The 20,769-nt window shown below is 33.3% G+C and overlaps 1 protein-coding gene across 10 annotated transcripts in view; it reads right to left on the bottom strand.

The window, feature by feature from the left end:
- The window catches only part of LOC106167059 (protein SSUH2 homolog), a 49,886-nt gene extending 29,687 nt beyond the window's left edge, over positions 1 to 20,199 (bottom strand). For 2 of the 10 annotated variants that reach the window (XM_086999645.1, XM_013545755.2), the window contains exons 1-4: positions 20,051 to 20,199; positions 19,777 to 19,905; positions 19,430 to 19,550; positions 18,975 to 19,042 (exon numbers count right to left, since the gene is read on the bottom strand). The gene's annotated coding sequence lies outside the window, so the exon portion shown is untranslated. Of the gene's footprint in view, positions 1 to 1,987; positions 2,477 to 2,889; positions 2,915 to 5,829; positions 5,986 to 18,974; positions 19,043 to 19,429; positions 19,551 to 19,776; positions 19,906 to 20,050 lie in introns of those variants that run through there. The other 8 variants (XM_086999648.1, XM_086999646.1, XM_086999653.1 and 5 more) reach the window with 7 other exon arrangements.
- Positions 20,200 to 20,769: the final 570 nt, after the last annotated feature.

Below are 20,769 nucleotides of genomic sequence, written 5' to 3'. Positions count from 1 at the left end.
CAGGATTGCATATTTTCCTTTAGCAGCATATGTGCAGCAAATATATGCGAGAAGAGTTTGTGGCAGGCCTGATATTTTGCATAAGAATTTTGATTATGCTAAAGCATTTAATTTATACTAAGTCAGAAGAAGAATTGTTTACTTTTCTGAAGAAAAAATTATAGGCCAAGCATAAATATCCACCCCTTGAAGAGAAAATAAAAAAAGTATAGAACATATTGTATCCCAATTGTGTGCATCATCATAATACCCCCCCCCCCCTTTAAAAAAATCAACAGGCTATGCTATCAAGTTTCATTAGTTTTAGATTTGTCAACACTTAGAATTCTTCTCATACATAGTTAAATAGTTTACCCAACATGTAACTAATAATAGAATAGTCATCCAATATGAAAAATGAGCAGAATATTACAAATGAATAGCTCAGGCAATCTTGAGGCCTTTCTATTCTGGTGAAAAGAAATATGGGCAATACCACTGTTCAGCACAGTATCTAGGATACATTGGAAGCAGATCATGAGTCAATATGATTATCTACATAATTTCCTCTCCAGATGGATTTTCTACAACAAGATGCAACCTGTTTTGTCCCAACGGCTGTTAGATTTCCATCACAACTGAAAAACAAAAGAGTCCCATTGCTGCAGCTAATAAAGGAAGAAAGGAATGCCAGTACAAGTTTAACGTTGCTGTCTTGTTTAATATTTCTTATGGTATTAATTATGAGTTGAGGACTGAAACAAGTTATTAGGATGGTGTACAAAATGTGCAATATCTATGGTAACTGCATGAAAGCTATTCTATCAATATTCCAGAAATTTGCTCTGTACATGCAGCATGTATAAGCCATGCCCATATCAAGGGTGTGTTTAGTGACTTAAAAATTTTTAGACCAGTTGGTAACTTTTTTTTATCTATCTATATGCAAGATATCCCTAAACCTGTTGTTTGAATGTTCCTATAACCACCTATTTAAAGGCTACAACAAACTTGGCAAATACAGTGATCTGCTCAGAAACCCAATGATGTCTAAATTGATGTAAATCACGTTATATCACACTGAAACAAAGTATCATTCGCCATAGCTCAATTTTTCATGGGCATGCATTCAGAATACCCATTCCTTAGAATAAGACCAAGAATACCCGTACCTTACAGTAATCATTTAGTTCAAACCACTTACATTAGGATTTTACAACTGCTTACAAAGCAAAATAACTGGAGAAAACAACCATTGCTCAAAGCATACTTTGCTACATGTAGATATTGGCTACCTTAAAACTGCCAAAATGCATTTTGTCTTCTACAAACAACATACTTACATAAGCCTTACTTCTAAAAAAAATTTAATTTGATATTTCCAAAGATAAAATCAAGTCTCCTTCAGGAAATCAAGTAGATGAAATGGTTTCCTCTGACATTTCAATATTTGGATTTGAGGAAAAACTTCCTAGATGGTGAGTTCTGTCATATTGTGTTCATATGTCTGCATTGTCACATTCAGTAAGTATAATCATACTGTGATTCTTGTCAATATTTTATATTTTTGGTGTCATGCTCAAAATCTTTCATGACAGGTACAATAAACCAAGCAGTTGCTTGTAAAATACATATAAATTATTGTTCTGACCTGAAATTATAATTCATTAACCCAGTTTTTCTGTCAACACCATATATTAAAAGGAGTTCCTTGCTGAAACTCACTTAAAATGTACCTTTGTTTGTTTTAATCTTTTGCAGAAAAATAAAACAGTTTGTTATATCATTCCCAATTATATACATTTTACAAGATTCTTATGTTACTCACGACAGAGAGCACAAACTAATATGAGCAAATAAAGCCTGTTTTTAATAAATAAATATGCATTTGCTGCATTACACAAAGCACCACTTTGAGTATGTAACAATAATATATTCTTTAAAAAATGAAATTTAAATTTTTTTGAAAATTACCAACAATTTTTAAAAGTGTTCCTTTTAAACTTACTTGACTATAAAGTGAATATCTATCATATTATCCCCATCATCATAATAAATGAGAAGATGCAACTGTCTTCCAAAAATGTTACCTGTAAACAGCATTGGTTCATGGATGTGGATCTAAAGCTAAGGTGTTGATGCAATCCACTTTAGCTAAATGCTGTGAGTCAGTCACTTTGTTACATTGTTGCATGCACTCCACAGGATAAAGATGATTGATCTAAGAGCTCACTCCAGCAGAGCCACCAAGAGAAAACCATGAATGCTTTCAGAGAAGTGCCTTTCCAATGCTTTCCCAAGAGAGCTGCAACAAGAAGCTTCTGGGCCCTAAGAAATGCTAAAGAATATTATTCCAGGAGCACTCACACTCCAGGCCTCGAGAAAAGGAGAGGTGCTCTCTATGATGCATTGTTGTGAATAAATCATCTAGTCTCCAGAAATAGGGAACACACTTTTCCTCTGTTTGCTCTGCATGGAACAGGTGCTGGTATGAGCTGTGTAATCATCTGACTAAAAATGTTTTGCTCTATTTTTGTTTGTTCCATACAATAAATGCATCCACCACAAAATGAAAATTGAGGCTCCCAAAGAGTCGGAATTTCTATTGACTCCTCAAAATCATAAATGATCACTGTTTTGGTATTTCTTTGTTTTGAAATGAAAAGGAAATCAATCACATATTTAGCACTTATATACTTACATGCATTTCCAAAATGAACAACCCATCAAGTCAAATGCCAGAATATTATTTTCTTTGGAGGATTGATGAATGTTTACAAACATAATTGATATTTTGACCATCTTGATCCCCATTCATCAACATTTAGAATGGATTGACAATGGAGCAAATAAATTTTATAACACTGAATATCACACATTGATAAAGCATCTATAGATACCAAAACGTACCTGTAACGCTGGAGGATTACAGCTTTCAGATGGAGCATTGAGCAACTTATCATCCTTCCCACAATATATGCACCAGTCTCTTTTAACATTGATCTACCAGCTACTTTACTAACAGAACTCATCTTCCTCGGGGGAATATTAGAAAGCACGGATGCCTGCAGAAACTGTAGCTCCTACAGATGTATTGACCAGCAAATAGGTCATGTACATTCAGTTGTCCTGCTAATGTGCAGGCTACCCTGTAATGCACTAATGCCATAACATGGATGTTGAAAATGGAATATGTACATAAACTGTATCAAACTGTCAACATCAAACAGATGAATATCAATAAAAGTGAACATGAATAGTGTGCTAAAATTATGTTTATTTTATTGTATTATTATTATTATTATTATTAATGTGTCAGATGCACATGAGGCATCAGCAGCAAATGTTTTTTTTTTCTTAAGATGTATTATATGTACATTTTACTAATGTCTGGTCATACAAGAAGAATGAACGTGCAACAGAAACTAATACTATTTACATCTAACTGACAAATAAAAATAAGGTTTTCATGGCATTTCTAGTCGATAGCAGTTTCTTCCTCTCATCATTCCTGCTGGAAAAGGGAATTAAAATGCAATTTTTACTTTCTTAATAAGTTTGGGGCATAATAAGAGATGAAGTTTCCAGAAAATAAAACCATGATTTCCATGAAACTAACCAACTGTTATAAGTATGATTTTCATGACAATTTTTGAGTAGAGTTGCTTACATTTCCAGACACTTGCAACAAATGACTTCAGCAAGTGTTGTCATATACCACATACCTCAAATGATCCTTTTTAAATACCCATTTCAAAGCTATTATAAATATAATAAAGAATGTATTACCATCTAGGTAATACATTTGATATTATGTTATTTTCTACAAGGTGATTACCCTTGATATAATTATGTAAGCTTAAAGATGCATTTAAAGTCAAAATTTTCCACAAAACCTGACCAAACACCATGTCAAAAGCTATTTTTTGGCTGAATGAGATATTAATTAGGTTTAACATTTGGCAGGTCAACTTTATTTTAGTTGCATAAGAAACTAGTAGAAGTGGTTTTCATGCATTACTGGAAGTCTATGCTTCTTTTATATGTTCATTATGTGTATTTTATAAGTCCATGATACTGGGAACAACAAAGGGACGTGGGGATCAAAATTTCAACATTGTGCCGATCTTAATCCTAGAATGGTCTCTCTGCCTCTCACACGCCTCCCCACACATTGTCCCTTGACCGGTCGAACTGAGCCGAGATTTAAGTACTGTGCCCCGACAGGGATGATGTGTGGGGAGGCGTGGGGAGAGACCAAAATGGGATTAAGTAGTTTTCCTTTCATGTAGGTCTGCAATATTTAGGCCATGGACCAGCTAGCACTCGGCTGTTCTCATTCTGAATGGCCCCTATCTTTGTGCTGATTTAAAACAATAAAAATCCCCTCGAAAATATAAAATACTGGTGTTTATATATCATTGCAATGTATCAGCATAGGCAACTCAAGCTTTTATCGTTAATTTTACATATTTTGAGGTGAGGTAGCAATCAGTATGGGACATAACTTCATCCCTGAACAAGATTTTATCAAGAAAATTGGCATAGTTGACCACAAGTCAATGGACTACAATACCGTGCTGTCATTTTGGTTTAAATGGTTTTGTTATGGACTTATGAACTTCATTAAACAAAGGCATTATTTTGCTTTATCAATGATAAAATCTGAATTAAGGATTTTAAGAAAAATCACTGGCAGGGTTTTGGAGTACTAAATAAAATTTTTACCTCAAAATTGCAAATTATAACGTCACCCATAAGATGACATGTGTGTAAATGTTAATTAAGTCACTGAAAATTGAAGATTAATTTGTCATCCAAAAGAATGTATGTAAGTAAATAAGGTAAATCGGAAGTTTTAGCCAAAGACTAACAACATCCTTAACATGAATGAAGTAAAAACATGTTCAAATTAATGATTGATCTATGCATGGTAAAACAGTTTCTAATGTGACATGAATATACTTTAGCACCAACACATGCAATGCATTTAATAGTAATTAGTTCACTTTATCATCAATATGATTGAAATTTAATTAAAAGTTACTCACTTTATTATTTTTATTATATACTTAAACCCAAGCTTAACACCCTAAATGGGAACACTGCTGCTTTTAAATTCTCGAATTTCGTAATTATTCTTCTCCTTCATGCATCATTTACTACAGTGTATATATGATTATTATTTCATCTGATGCTAATTGTAAAAATCATATTTTCCATTGACCTCACTAACTTCCCTCCCACAGTCATCCCCCTATGGTATTGGCTCAGGTGCACACACTAAAATTCCATTATGTTTGGAAGGCAATGTCTACTAAAACACAACAACCATATTAGCCTTAGTAAACCATTGTTTTAGAAATTCCAAGTCGACCCAAGTAATGGGGCCCTCAGTTATATTGACTAATTCTACCATGAGACACTCTGATTCAAAGCACTTAGTAAAAAGCAATAACTTCATATATATTTCATTTTCTGTGTTACAAAAAACCAATAGGTGGAAGCTGATGGGACACTCCTGTGTGGGAGAACAAGGAAAACATCATGCACCTGAGGGTCAGTTTCTTAAAATCTTTTTCTACATTTGTTAATAATTTGTTCTAAAACTGAACAAAGAGAACAAGAATCAACATCAAGTAAAAGATGTGAAATAAGATGTTGAAATTTAATCTAGTGTATTACCCCAGCAGAGACTTTCCTGCATTTAAACCTACTATGCCAAAATACAGTATAAAATTATTGGCAACTTGGGTTAAAACCCATGTGATCGCTTAATTATGTAAGCAAATGTCCATGTAACCTCTTAGAGCCTCTGCCTTAAATAAAATGTAAAAAATCCTTAATTACCTGAAAATTATTCTCCTACCACAGTTGTACGTGATTAATTTTTGAAGCCATCAAACAAGTCTTACATACAACCCTATGAACAGTTAGGGGTTATTTAATGCTGTTAGTTCATCAATACCATTTCCAGCTGCCCTACCTTGAAACTCTACTGCAGGCCTGCAGTTACAAGATTAATGCTGTACAGATAGACAACAATGTGTATTCTTAGCACTAATTGCTTTGCCCAGAAAAACTGATAAAAGCACCTTGCTTCCCTATAACCCTCATATGCCCCTTGAGGCCTTAGTGTTATTGTTTCATTAGTTCTATTTTGAAATCCACAATCACCACCTTCAATGAAATCCACCGATAAAATTTAGCAAAATAATCTACTGAGGCTCTTCTGGTGAACATGGCTTTTATGATCTTGAAATGATTCTAGGTAACTGCAAGACAGATTGTCATTTAAACATATTATACTTGTTATACTTACTTATACATAGTATACTTGTTATACTTGTATTTCTAGTACAATACTGTGAAGACTCCAAATAGTCATTCAATAGTGCATCTTAGTTAAACCAATCCAGAACAACATTACAAATATGTATGCCAGTATTTTGTGGCTCCCAATATTTTGTTGGTGCTCATACGTTTGCATGTTTATCTTTACTTTATTTTACTATTTTTTTCTATTTTTTCTTAATTTTTATTCCATGAATTTTTTTACTAAGCTTAAGTTTAAATGATTAACCACTTTGCTTAACATCTTAGGGGTGTACCCTAAATTATGATGATCTAGAAATATATATTTTTAAAAAGATATAAAGAAAGGGAAAAAATTGCAACACTCACTACTTTCAAATACTTTTCTGGTGAGAAACACAATACCTTTTTTGCCTTAAGTCTTTGAATATCAGCGCACCAGTTTTGGAATGCACCCAATTTTGCATGATTGAATTAGAGGAGATGCATATGATTTCATTAGTCACACTGATGGCCTTTCTGATTGAAAGACTAGTCAATAACAAGGCAGCAAAGCTGTCAAATGTACAGACAAAAAGCAGAAAATAATGATGCACAAAATAGGTTACTGTCAATTCTGATGCAATAATACAATATGCTTAACAGCCAAGTCAACATCAAATTTTAATTATGCAAAACAGGTAGAATGGATGTAAGTAAAATGTGTAACTAACATAAGGCTTCAGGCTCATGAAAGTTCAAGTTCATACTCTGCCGGAAATAGAAAATGAAAATTTCATGCATTCAACAAAAAATAATAAACCAATCAAGCTGGTTTTCCAATTTGACCTGTATGTTAATCCTATGAACCATTCTTTTAAAAATAATAATTAACAGTTTCCCTCTTGTAACATTTGTGGTGGCAGTGTACAAAGTAGTTTTTTTTTTTTTTTTTTTTTTTTTGACAATTCTGATGCAGTATTACATAATATGTTTAACATCTGCACATTACACTGACATTCAGAAAATGTAAATACCATTCGGATTTATAACATAATGACCATGGATTTTTTAATAATAAAATAAAAGTATCATGGACATTAAGAAAATGTGACTAGGAAAGGTCTTCATAGCCCATGGAAATGCAAAGTCACACCTTGAAAATGTCGATATGTGAAAATTTTAATTCTAACAAAAAACTACATAATTTCAAGAAAGGTTAACCAATAAGACAGATTTTCCAATCGAAACTGTATGTTAGATGCATGTTTCTTTTTTGTAAGTTTGAGAAGAGTAAGTGACATGGTTTTCCTTTAATGGTCAACTATGGAGGCAGTGCCCCAAATAGGCTTTTCTTCAATTCTGATGCAATATTACATAATGCTTAAAAGCATAATTACTATCAATTTTTAGTAATAAAATAAAAGTTTCATGGATATTCAGAAAATGTGACTAACAAAGGTCTTCAAGCCCTTGAAAATACCAATATGTGAAAAATTGTATTTTCACAAAAAAATGTATACCTTCCAGAAAAATAAACCCATTATACTGATTTCCCAACTGAAGCTGCATTTCAGTCCTATGGATCTTTGTTGTAAGTTTGAGGATAGTAAGTGATTTGGTTTTCCTCTAATGGTCACTATGAAGGCAGTGCCCAAAGTAGGGTTTTCTTCAATTTTGATGCAAAAGAACATAATACTTAATGCCATAATCACCACTGATCTTTAATTATGCACTGCAGGTAACATAGATATTTTGAAAAAGTGACTAGCAGAGGTCTTCAGGCCCATGGATCTTCAAGTCACACTTTAAAGATGCCAAAATGTAAACAAGTGATAACTGTAAGGAAATGAGTTTATTTCCAATTTTAACATATTTTTACAAAATACAAAATAATCCATTTACTCTCATTTTTCAACTAGCAAAATTCCTGAGATGCGTAAAATATCATTAGAATAATTTTAAATGTCCAATTTGCTCCTCTATGAGATTCTGAACATAGTAAAGGATTGAATATGACAAACTGCAATGATACGTGTTTATTTCCATTTTTGACATTTTATTACACAATACACAATAACAGATTCACTATTATTTTCATATAATCAACTAACATGATAACAAATATACTGTTTTTTCATAATCAACTAATAATGTTATCAAGATGCAGAAAATGTCAAAAGAACACTTTTACATATCTAATTAGTTCAATAATGAGAAAGTTAACATGCCTAATAATTGAATCAGAGGAAAAATCTTTTATATACAAACAAAGCAGCAAAGCTGTCAAATGTACAGACAACAAGAAAGAAAAATAATCCAATCAAGCAGCACAGGTCTCAAACTACTGCGCATGCGCGAAAAGTACTCTGTTTGAAGTAAACAAATGGTGAAATTGACAAAGCCTGCTGGTGTTTACCGTCTGGTTGATATGATTTAATTTGCTTTCTGGTGTTGTTTTGAGAAATTATATTAGAAATATTCTGTTGATTGTATGTATTAACAAGGCAGCAAAGCTGTCAAATGTACAGACAAAAAACAGAAAATAAAGATGCAAAATAGGTCATTTTGTCAATTTTGATGCAATAATAAATAATGCTTATAATAGCACTGTCAGTCAACAATGAATTTTAATAATGCACAACAGGTAAAATGGTCAATAACATGAGCGGACCCAGAGATATTTTCTGACAGTATTCCAAAGTATCTATTTTGATCCATCCTCCATTTTGATGGTCTTCCAACAGAAGAAAAAATAGATACCAGGCAATATAAACTTAATAACCTGACTGTCTTCCGGAAGACCCAGAAGATGGTCTCAATCTACCCTTTCAATAAGATTACAGTTTCAGGACCATGAGTTTAAATTCACATGATGAAAGGCTCAATATTTGAAAAATGATGACAGTGCATAAAATAATATTACATAAGTAACATAATGTTTAAAGACATAAAAAACAATACAACTGCTTATGTGGAAATACAGAAATGTCAGAGCCTCAGGCGGATGAGAGTTAAAAGTCACAAATGCAAGTGTTTGAGAAAAAATTATAAAGGAAAACATAACAAAATTAGAAAAGCGCTCCGAGAGTGCAGACCTCTGCCAAGGTAGCAATTGTTGATTATTATTGATTATTGTCCTCTTTGGCCCACTTCTGACAGTTCCTGAAAATTTCAGCAAAATCGGTCCATAACTTTTTGAGTTATGTTGATGATAAACAGGGGTGAAAATATAACCTCCTTGGCAGAGGTTAATATAATTCCAATGAAGCAGCTATTCAAACTTTTAATCTTTGAGTCTGATATATATATATATATATATATATATATATATATATATATATATATATATATATATATATATATATATATATATATATATATATATTAAAAACTTATTTGCAATATTAAACAAAATTCACCTGCATAATTATCACTGCTTCCTTATTATTAATCTAGCAGAGAGCTTAACCTATGGGAGTTTACAGGGAAATATCAACAAGTGTGCTTTATGTAATCTCATTTAATGGCCGATTAATTAGGCAAATTACTTTATAACACTGAAATTAGCTAAGTGATACCCAAGGGAAATTTACAGACTGACCCTCTCAAAGGTCTTTCAGGCCCATAAGTCACAACTTAAGAAAAGCACAAAATAATAATGCACAAAATAGGAGACTACCAATTCTGATGCAATAATACATTATGTTTAACTGCACAGTCAACATCAAATTTTAATTTTTCATAACAGGTAACACCAACGAAAGTAAAAGCATAAGGCTTCAGGCCCATCAGAGTTCAAGTTTATACTTAGAAAGTGCCAGAATGAGAAAAATGAAATTTCACACAAAATTGCATAAAATTCAATAATAAATGATAACCCAATTGACCTGGCTTTCTAATTTGAACTGCATGCCAATCCTAAAAATCATACTCATAAGTTTAATATAATAATAAATAACACAGTTTTCTTTTCATAATGTTTGCAGTAGCAGTGCAAAAAGATTATTGTCAATTTTGATGTAACATTACATAATAAATTATAGAATAATTATCACCAATTTTTGATTATTGACTATAAATAGCATGAACATGTAGAAAATTTGATTACCATCTGGCTTCATGTCCATGGGAGCTCCGAGTCCCACAATGAATATGCCAAAAAGATAATGAATATTTCACTAAAATGTATAACTTCCAGAAAAAGAAGCCAATTAGACTACATTTCCAACTCGGGCTGCATTTTAGTCCTGTGTTTCTTTTTTGAAAGTTTGACAATCATAAGTAACACTGTTTTCCCATAATGGTCATCATGGCAGAAGCACCAAAAATTGTGTTTTCTTCTATTTTGATGCAACATAACATAATGCTTAACAGCATAATACATCAATTTTTATTAATAAAATATATGTGTCATGGATTTTCAGAAAACATGACAAGCAAAGGTCTTCACGATCATGGAACTTCAAAGTCACACCTTAAAAATGCCAACATGTGAAAAATTAAATTTTCACAAAAAACTGTTTAACTGCCAGAAAAAGTTACCAAACAGACTGCATTGCCTACTGAAGCTGTATTTTAGTCCCATGTTTCTTTCCTGTAAGTTTGAGAACAGTAAGTGACATGATTTTCCTTAAATGGTCATCATGGGAGCAGTGCCCAAAATAGGGGTTTCTTCAAATTTTGATGCAATATTACATAATGTTTAACAGCATAATGACCATTAATTTTTAATTATAAAATATTAGTATCACAGATATTCAGAAAATGTGACTAGCAAAGGTCTTCAGGCCCATGGAACTTCAAAGTCACATCTTGAAAATGCCAAAATGTAAACAAGACAGCACTGTTCTGAAATGGGTTTATTTCCGTTTTTAACACTTTTTTAACATAAAACAAAATAAACATTTTACTGCCATTTTTTTATGACCAACTAAGAAAATTGATGAGATGAGAAAAGTATCAATAGAACAGTGTTAAATGTCCAATTTCCTCCATTCTGAGATTCTGAACATAGTGGATGATTGAATCTGACAAACTGCAATGATATGAGTTTATTTCCGTTTTTGACACTTGATTACACAATACATGATAACAAGTTTACCATCATTTTTACATAATCAACTAACAATGTTGTAAAGATGCAGGAAATGTCAAACAAACACTTTTACCTATCTTATTACTTAAATAATAAGGCTATTAACATGCCTAAGAATTAAATCTGAGGAAATCTGAGGAAATGTGAAAAAACAGCATAACTTCTAAAATAATGCCCCGATTATGCTGATTTTCGAACTCAACCTGCGTTTTAGTAAGACTGACCATTCCTGTGAGTTTAATGACAATTGGGCTTTCTGTTTTTCTTATATTGTGTTTACAGTGTTGCATATATACTGAACAATGAAAAAACTACTAAAATACTACATAACTACTAAAATAGTGGCCCGATCATGCTGATTTTCGAACTTGACCTGCGTTTTAGTAAGATTGATTACTCCTGTGAGTTTCATGACAACAGGCCTAACGGTTTTCTTTAAAATGTGTTTACAAGGTTGCATATATGCTGAAAAGTGAAAAAACAGCATAACTTCTACAATAATGGCCCGATCATGCTGATTTTCGAACTTGACCTGCATTTTATGAATATTCATCAGCTCTGTAAATATAAAGCCAAAAAGTGAAACTGCCTTCCACTTATCGTGTTTACAAGGAAAGTGCACGGCGCCGGCGCCGGCATCGGCATCGCCATCGCCATCGGCATCGGCGACGACAGACGCAGGTGATGGCAATATGTACAGACACATCTGTGTCTGTACATAAAAAGCAAATCCATCGGACTTTCCTAAGATTAACATTTATTTTGTTTTCATGGTAAGGGGAATTCCTTTCGCATTTATAGTGTTATATTTGGCCCCAAGGGGATTTTCCACCCCTCCCCCACTCTTGATTAATAAAATTCTTCATCGGGAGGAATGAAAATTATATTGCAAAATACAATGAAAATCATAGGAAGGTTAACTGCAGATAATGCTGTGAGGATATTCTTAACGGGGGGCGAACACGGCCAATATAAAATTTTTTACTTTGTTTTATGATTTTGGACCGCCTGTTCTAATTATTGAAAGCGAGGCAATGGAACCAAACAATGCGATACAATTTGTAATCTCATAAAAATTGCTATTATTAAATAAAGGTCATAGCATGGAGTACATCGAAATGCGACTTGTTTATTATTATGATCTTTAATAATAATTAATATAAAACAAACGATATAATACATTCTTAACGTTGGCCTATTTATTAGCTTAATTGATTTTTTTAGTATTTGGAGGCTAAAAACACAAAAGTTGTCTGGTTTCATATCGAGGCACCACATGTTGTTCGTGTGCGCAATCAAGCTGGTTTGCCAATTTGAGCTGTATGTCAATCATTCTTGTAAGTTACAAAATAATAAGCTGTTTTTTTAACACTCAAACTGTATTTTATGAATATAAATTAAATCTGTAAGTTACAAGACAAAGAGTAAAATGGTTTTCCACTTATCATCACTGAAAGTGCACAGCAACGGTGACAAAGGCAATGACGGCGATAACAGATGCAGGTGAAAGCTATATACATCTGTGTCTGTACATAAAAACTGGTATCTGAGCACCATAAAACAAGGGTCAAAACTTGATTCCATTAATCAGACTCAAAAGTGCTAGTAATTTTAAAATCCCTTCCAAGCAAGCACAAGTTGGGTTTAATATTTTCAAGGAAGAAAGATATTTTCAAAAGCTTTCTGTCTTTTATTCAAACAGCCTTATCCTTAAGGACAGACACCATCAGGGGAACTGTTATACTTGTAGCTATCAAAATCAATCCATAAAGCTGTGTACTTAAATTGTGTGCTTTTAAATCAAATGGCTTGATGCCCAATTATTCTGTTCTGTAAACTACATGCCACAGTATGATGACAGTATCAGGATAGTGCATTTCCAAAGACCTGAATGTCACCGAGAATTCCTTAAAGATGCATACAAAGTCAATTTTTTGTCACAAAAACCAACCAAATGCCAGCATATAGGTTCAAGTAGTATAACTAAGAGAATTACCAAAAGGCATTGTTTAATTTTACCCGAAAATGATGTTTGAACAGATTTTTCTGCTGGCATTCTAAGCTGTATGTCAATGGGGCAGGAAAGTAGGTCACGGAAGTAGGTTAAATTTACAACCATAAATTTAAAAAAAGTAGCAGTCTAAAGGTCTTTTATGGCTGATCAAGTGATCTATTCAGTTTATCCCTTGGCATGTCAAATTTACTTGAGTCATATAAGAATCTAGTAGAAGTGGTTTACATGTGTTACTGGGAATCCACGCTCCACCGATGCTCGGTTCGTATGTACCTTTAAGTTTATTGTTTAAATTGACTTCAAAATAAACCTTTGGCTGACATGCACATCTTTACTAGTCTATAGGACCACCAGTGCTGCACCAATGTGTTCAAGACCCATTCTGGGCCAAACAACATGCTCTGACTAAAAACCAATAGAAAGGGAGTGCTACGAAAGGTTTAAGTGAAACCCATGGCAAAGAGAAACATAATCCTCTTTGGCCTTACCAATGAAGCCTCGCAGAAAACAATTCTCATATAAACGGACATAAAACCTGAGCTTTCATCATATAATTACACTATTGTTACAATAAAATAGTTTTGTGATCCTAATAACACCCAGTGAGATATTTCTCAAACAATTTTATTGTAGTTTCAAATAACAACTCTTCTGAGGTTCATGGTCCTTTTTATCGGGATATATCCTTATTGGCATCCACTGAATACATACATTTATACAGATCAGCAACAGGTTTCTATGTTTCATTTAAAATTCATTCACTGTGAATAAATGAAATTGAAAAACAGTAAAATGTAATCAGTATAATCTAACTTCCAGTTTATTTTCTCATATTTTATTCAGCAATTATGCTCCAGAGAACTCAGCTGCTCAACAAGATGGAAAGATATTCGATTCTGACTCCTGAAGCACTACAAACACATTCTTTCCTTTACTATTGATTTTCCACAATGTTTGTCTGACATCTCTACAGACACAATAACAGTGAAGTGTTATTAATTCCCTTTGGAAATAGGACACCAGAATTCTAGTTTTAATATTGTGAAATCTTTGTCTTTTGATGCAAGCAGATTCAGGCTCAGACAGACTTTGACCTAGAACAAGTTACTGGACAGATAAGAGAATCTTCTAATGATTTTATTGTGTTAAACACATTGGGAATTCCTTCTGTACATTATTTAGAGAGCATTATGCCTATGTAACTGAGACATTGAAATAAATTTGGAGAAAGATTGTCTAGTGGATGTTTTAGACCCAAGCTGGTTTTAAAAATAGCTGCCATCTTTCCAAATGCTTTCCATCATAAACTGTATACTAGTCAAACAAAAACATGTTTGATTTGTTTTAGTCAACATTTTATTGATTGATCCATGAACTCCTGTGCCATCTTTGTCAAAACACTGTTGTTATATTGAAATCTACAGGTAAAACAACTTTATCAGAATACTTTCACTGAAACCTAGTATATAACTAGAAACACTATGGCACAATTTCTTTGGCCAACTCAACACTTAAGGACAGCTAGAGTAGAGAATGTTTTCATACCTATGCTTAAGTAACTCATATTGCTTCTTAATGTTCAACATCTGCAGATTATGTTAAATGTTGGAAACACCAGGTACAATAGCCATAAAACAGGAGTCTACCTGTTACTTGGCGGTTTGTTCCTTAATTTGTAAATCAATTCTGCCTACTTGAAGACATATGCGGTGTTTCCTGTATGTTACAATTAAAGCAATGCAATTCCAAGAAGGATAAAAATATCAGACTAATTGGTTAATAAGCACACCCACAAATGGCATAACATATATTCCTGGTCACTTTATAATCCGATTACATTTTCTCATGCAGAAAGAGGCTGGATTAAATGAATCAATTGCTTATTACTATGGTTGATGCCTGTCTAAAACCAGATCAAATCTGAATCCAAGCAGGCTTAATGTTAATACAATGTCTAACATCTTCGATCATCCTTAATACTATATTCAGTTCCATCATGGTGTAGTGTCTACATAGCTGTTGGTATGGCAACATTCTTTTTAGACACAGGCTACCAGAATACATCATTGATGATAACAGCTGGGAAGCTTTTTTTAGAATGTGGTCTGAGGGCAAATACAGACAAAACTGATTCATACGGCTATGAGATTTGTTTGACAGAAAATTTAATTTTTAAAAGTAAAATCTGTATTCTCTGAGACTTGTTAATTACTGTTTGTTACTGTAAATGTTACTGATGAATTGAATGGAGATTGATGTAATATAAAAAGGTTTTAATCAGAGTCATCTTAGGCAAAACCACTCTATTCAGTTTCACAACCAGATAGCTATTTTGAAAAGCCTGTTCATTGTTTGAAGTATATGTAAACCATGCACATAAAGCATGTAAATGAATGTCAGTTTCAGCATGCCATTAAAATTGCTTTAAATGGTACTTATGAAAAAGATTATCATCACTGCATTATACAAATAAATAAATAAATAAATATATGCTAAATGCACACTGAGAATATGTGTTCATTGGACTTGACTAAGGGACTGTTCAGAATGAGATATGCCAACCTAGATAGTGTAAACTGTAACTACATGAGGACTCTCAATGAATGCAATCATTTTAACAGTCTGAAACGCCTCCTCTTGTTTCCAACATACTGGTATAATCACCAGCTCTTGTGTATTCTACTGAACCCCAGAAGGCAGGTACAGTGTTAATCTGATTGCATTAAGCAAGAGTCCTGGTGGAGTTAGTACAAATAAGCTAGGTTGACATAACTCATTTGAACAGTTCCTAATTCTTGCTCTTATGTTTAATCACAATAGCTGGTCCAATTTCTGTTTTGCTGATACATCCCATTTCAATTGGTAAAACCTCATGAGGCTCCTCAAAACAATTGCACATGGAATTGAATTATTAAATTATGATGCTTTCCACCAAGATGGAAAGCTCACCAGCCAATCACATTCCATGGTTTATACATTGCTAGGATTGACCATGGTCGTGCAGATAGAATCTTACCCAAAGGATTATGTAACATTAGACATGTTGAAACTGACCGTCTATCACTACATGTGTTTTCTAAGCACTGTAATTGAAATAGTAAGGCAATGCAATTGACATAAATTGAGTTAATCTCCATACTGAAAGAAATGGCGAGTGTTTTATGAAAAAAAGGTTGTTATATCACTGATCCTAAAACATTTCATCTTTGATCTACCTAAGTATCAGCACCGGTTGCTGGATTCCACGTTTTATTTGCCCCTAGCCCAATCATAGCCAGCCATTAAATACAATGACCCCATTATTATATATTATCTTTCAACTTCTGCTTAATATTTGAGAGTTACTACATTAACAGAGAGACATACAGACAGACACAACAAAGAGAGAGAAAAATGGAATAAAAGTCAACATACTTCCCCCTATATTTTCCATCTCCAACTAAAACCTTCCCCATTACATCTTTTTTTTTTAGACATTCTACCTACTAAACCAGTGAGCATCTGAGCATAATATGACTATCAGTGCTCAATCCTGACTTAATGTGGTTTGTGCTTAATGGCTTATTGCCATTTGCTGCAGAAGGTGCTAAGCAGAGGTGTTTTGGCCAGTTAATCTCCATACTGCTATTCATTTATAATTCATCAGCAAATATCACCATTGGGACAGATAGACAGATACACATCAATGATTGTGAGGATATGTTACATCTTTTAATACTTTTTGGTAATAAATTTAGTTCTGATCTAATGGAATTCTATTGTCATTTGACAGAAAAAAAGCTCTATCAAATGCATATCACTAAATATTTTAGTAGGTGTTTTTCTGTAGGATTATATTTGTTTGGACTCATTGTATGTAACAAATAAAATTGCACTAAATAGATGTTGAAAAAATACATATTTTTGAATTTTTTTCGCAAATGATCATCCATTATTCATTCACTAGATATTACTGGTTTTGAGTTGGTAACAGATAAAACTTGAACTAATGTCACTAATATCTGAAAGATAAATAAAATAAAGTCAGACAGAATTGTATAATGCCCATCCCGAATTTTCAAGCAATAAATTTTTATGCCTATTTTAACAGATAAAATGCACTGGGCCCTGGTTTGGTAGGAAGGACCAAGGAAAACCTTTATGCCGTTGTTTTTGAATTTGCATCCCTGCCCCTTAAAAAAAAACAACCCTTAAATTTAGCTTTGATGCCAGTTAAACATCATATGTTAAAAGGAATTAAAATTAAATTTCCTCTACTGATCCTGTTTTCAGAAAGTCAGCACTCATTAACCAACTTGTCAATTTGTCTAGTCTAATACTCCCGTCACACTAGAGGCGGAATGAGCAAGAATGCCATTGGAAAGACAATTATTTGTGTGGTCTTGGATATTCGAAGAGCATTCTAAAAATTCCGAGTGCATTCCAAATATTTTTACCCATTCTTGTGGCCGGCCCGAATGTTTTGCTTATGTTAAAAACTGAAGTGCATTCCAAGTGGAAAATTATCAAATGGCATTTAAATAGTATTCTAACTGCACTATGACTGCATTCTAAATATTCTCACAGCATTCTGACAGCATTCTAAACTTTCTGATCACATTCGAGGGAGAACCGAAATAGCAAGACACTTCAAATCCTGCTAGAATGAGCCACAATACAACTCGAATGCATCTCGATCTTATTTCAGCCAGCAATCTAACTACACCCGTACGGCATTCTAAGTGTATTTTAAATATTCTGACTGCATTCTGACAGCATTATTGATATTCCTAGTTTTCCAACTACATTCGAGCTGCATTTGAGAGCTAATACAGCCGAAATGTGCAAGAATCATTCCAAGCGGATTCAAGCGCATTCTGAGTATTCCAACGGCATTCTTACAAGAATTAAGGCCAATTTGAAATTTCTTCCCGAATGTAGTATGAATTTTTAAATTTAGTCATTCTGGCTGGTTCTGCTTGATTCCCGCTGATTCCGAATAAGTGTGACGGGGGCTTAAGCAGATTTCAAACTTCAAAATTTTGGTAGGGAATGGAGCATGGGAAATTGAGAACAATATCTTCTGTTGTAATACATGTGTGGAGGAGAAATTACAAGAATGTGTGCTTAATTCTTGCTCCCATCAAATGTGTCATATTCCCATAATCTTATTTTCCATTCCCAATGAACACTCAATAGTTATTCACAAAATATGAATAACTTTATGACTAAGTTTCAACCTTAAGTTGATTTCTCCTGCAACCTTGACACCAGGTCTCACATGACAACAAGACCAACTTTGAATTAAGCCTCACCTAAGCAGAAAGAGATATCTGTACAAAAAAGGGTGAAGCATTGAAGCTTCTCCAACAGATACCAACTAATATAAAAAATTGCTTTTAACGGCTTGAAATATTACTTTCTTATTGTCCAGCCTTTTAAAGCATCATATATCAATGAAGATAAAAATCTTTAAATGAACAAATGCCATCATGTCCTAAACATAAAGCCCCGTGAACACAACTCTCCATTTGTTTGGCATTCCTGTTTGAAATATTAAAAAACAGTTATCTTAATCATATATCCGGGTGACAGATACATATTCCTTACCTGGATAATGAAGAAACCTCTCAAATGTTTTTTCCCTTGAAATTGATCCTCATCCGCTCTATAACCAACTGAAAAATACATTTGTATACAAGAACATAATGTATTGAATTAAGTTCATTAATCACCATAGAGCCATCAAACCATGAGCTACCCAATGATTAATAAGGCAATACCCAAGGGCACCGCCAAGTCAACACACTGAGATCAATACACATGCAAGGTCTAAAATTTACTTTGACTACCAGACAGATCCTTTTTTTAAACAATCACTTCTCTTAAGATATGTATCTGTAAGTGTGTTACCATAAAGAAGTACTGTACACTTTAGTTTATATTGGAAAAGATTGACATTGTACAAAATGAACAACTTGACATTTCCTGTACTCCTAACTTGTGAATAATGTATATGTCACATATACTCAAATGACATAATGAAAGCAATGCTCTTCACATACCTGTTGGATGGCTACTGTGAGCAAGGGACCTACTGTTGTTGTTGTTACCCAGCCAATCTCTCTTCTTAACAATATGCACTTGTTTATCAGCAACCTATACTTGGACTTGTCTGTCGGCACTCTAGATAAAAACAAAGGTAATACAAGCAACTTCGCATTCCTTGGTTTCATAATGCTGCATGTATAAATAAAAAATATAAAAGATAGTATTTTATTTCAAATACCACAATATCATTATATACTAAGAGCTTAAATTCTCCTCTATTCAATCCCTAAACTGTTTTTAGAGAAGGTAACCAAAGCAATCTATAATTGTTCTTTCCTGCCATGAAAGGCGTATCACTTACAACAGCATGTGAGTCATACAGCACTTGATTATGCTAGAATAGGATGCCACCAACCATTTATTCTACACGAAGGAAGACCCAAGGTACTTCCAACTCCCGTCTCATTCTATCTTCTTTGAATTTACCATTCTAGCAAGCACCACAAATAAAAATAAAGATGTTCAACAGAATATATTTTAAATGATTTATATTAAAGCTTCTGGTAACACGGGCAATTACAACAAAGGATGAAAACATAAAAAACTATGGATTGGAGGCTAAACTTCATACTTACCAAGTGACATTTTCAAATAGTGTATGTGTATTATGTTCATTACAAAATCAGATACTCATTCAAATACAAACACTTTCCACTTTTCTACAAGAGCTTGGCTGGTTGGTACTTAAGAAACTAAACCACAGTGACGACAAACTGCAAAGAAAATTAACCACACTGCACAATGAGGCAACAACCAATGACAATTAAGTTGAGAAACAGTGCTACTGGAGCAATTACTGAAAATAATTATATCACTCTAATGTGCAGTGGTCCCCAACGCGTCCATTTCAGTGCTCTGCTAGAATCTGTCAATATTACCAGGGGTATAATTTAAGTGTAGTTTGAATATAGACACCCTAGACAAGAAGATTTTTTATTTCAAAAATACTGCCAGTGCATTTAAATGTGCCTACTTTGCAGCTATGGTCTGACAGAATCTCGATATGAATAAAATGCTAGAATCACAGCAGTGTTATGCTACCAGTATCATGCAAAATTACCATTTGCAAAGAGAAATCTGATTGGTTAAAACTGCAGAACACATTGGAAGTGACAGTGACTGAATAGTTTTAACATATTTAAGTGCAAAGGTGTCTTTTTGTAACTGAATATAGAAAAGGATATATTATAATAATTTTTTTCATTTATTTTCTTTTAAAAAATCACCCATTATAAGGCTTATTAATTTACTGAGCATATTATCACTCAAACATGCCATGTTAAAAACAAATAAA

This window comes from Lingula anatina, chromosome 1 (genome assembly GCF_051362555.1).
Source record: "Lingula anatina isolate TDL-2025a chromosome 1, LinAna3.0, whole genome shotgun sequence".
Taxonomy (NCBI): Eukaryota; Metazoa; Brachiopoda; class Lingulata; order Lingulida; family Lingulidae; genus Lingula; species Lingula anatina.
This window is presented reverse-complemented; position numbering and strand designations above follow the sequence as displayed.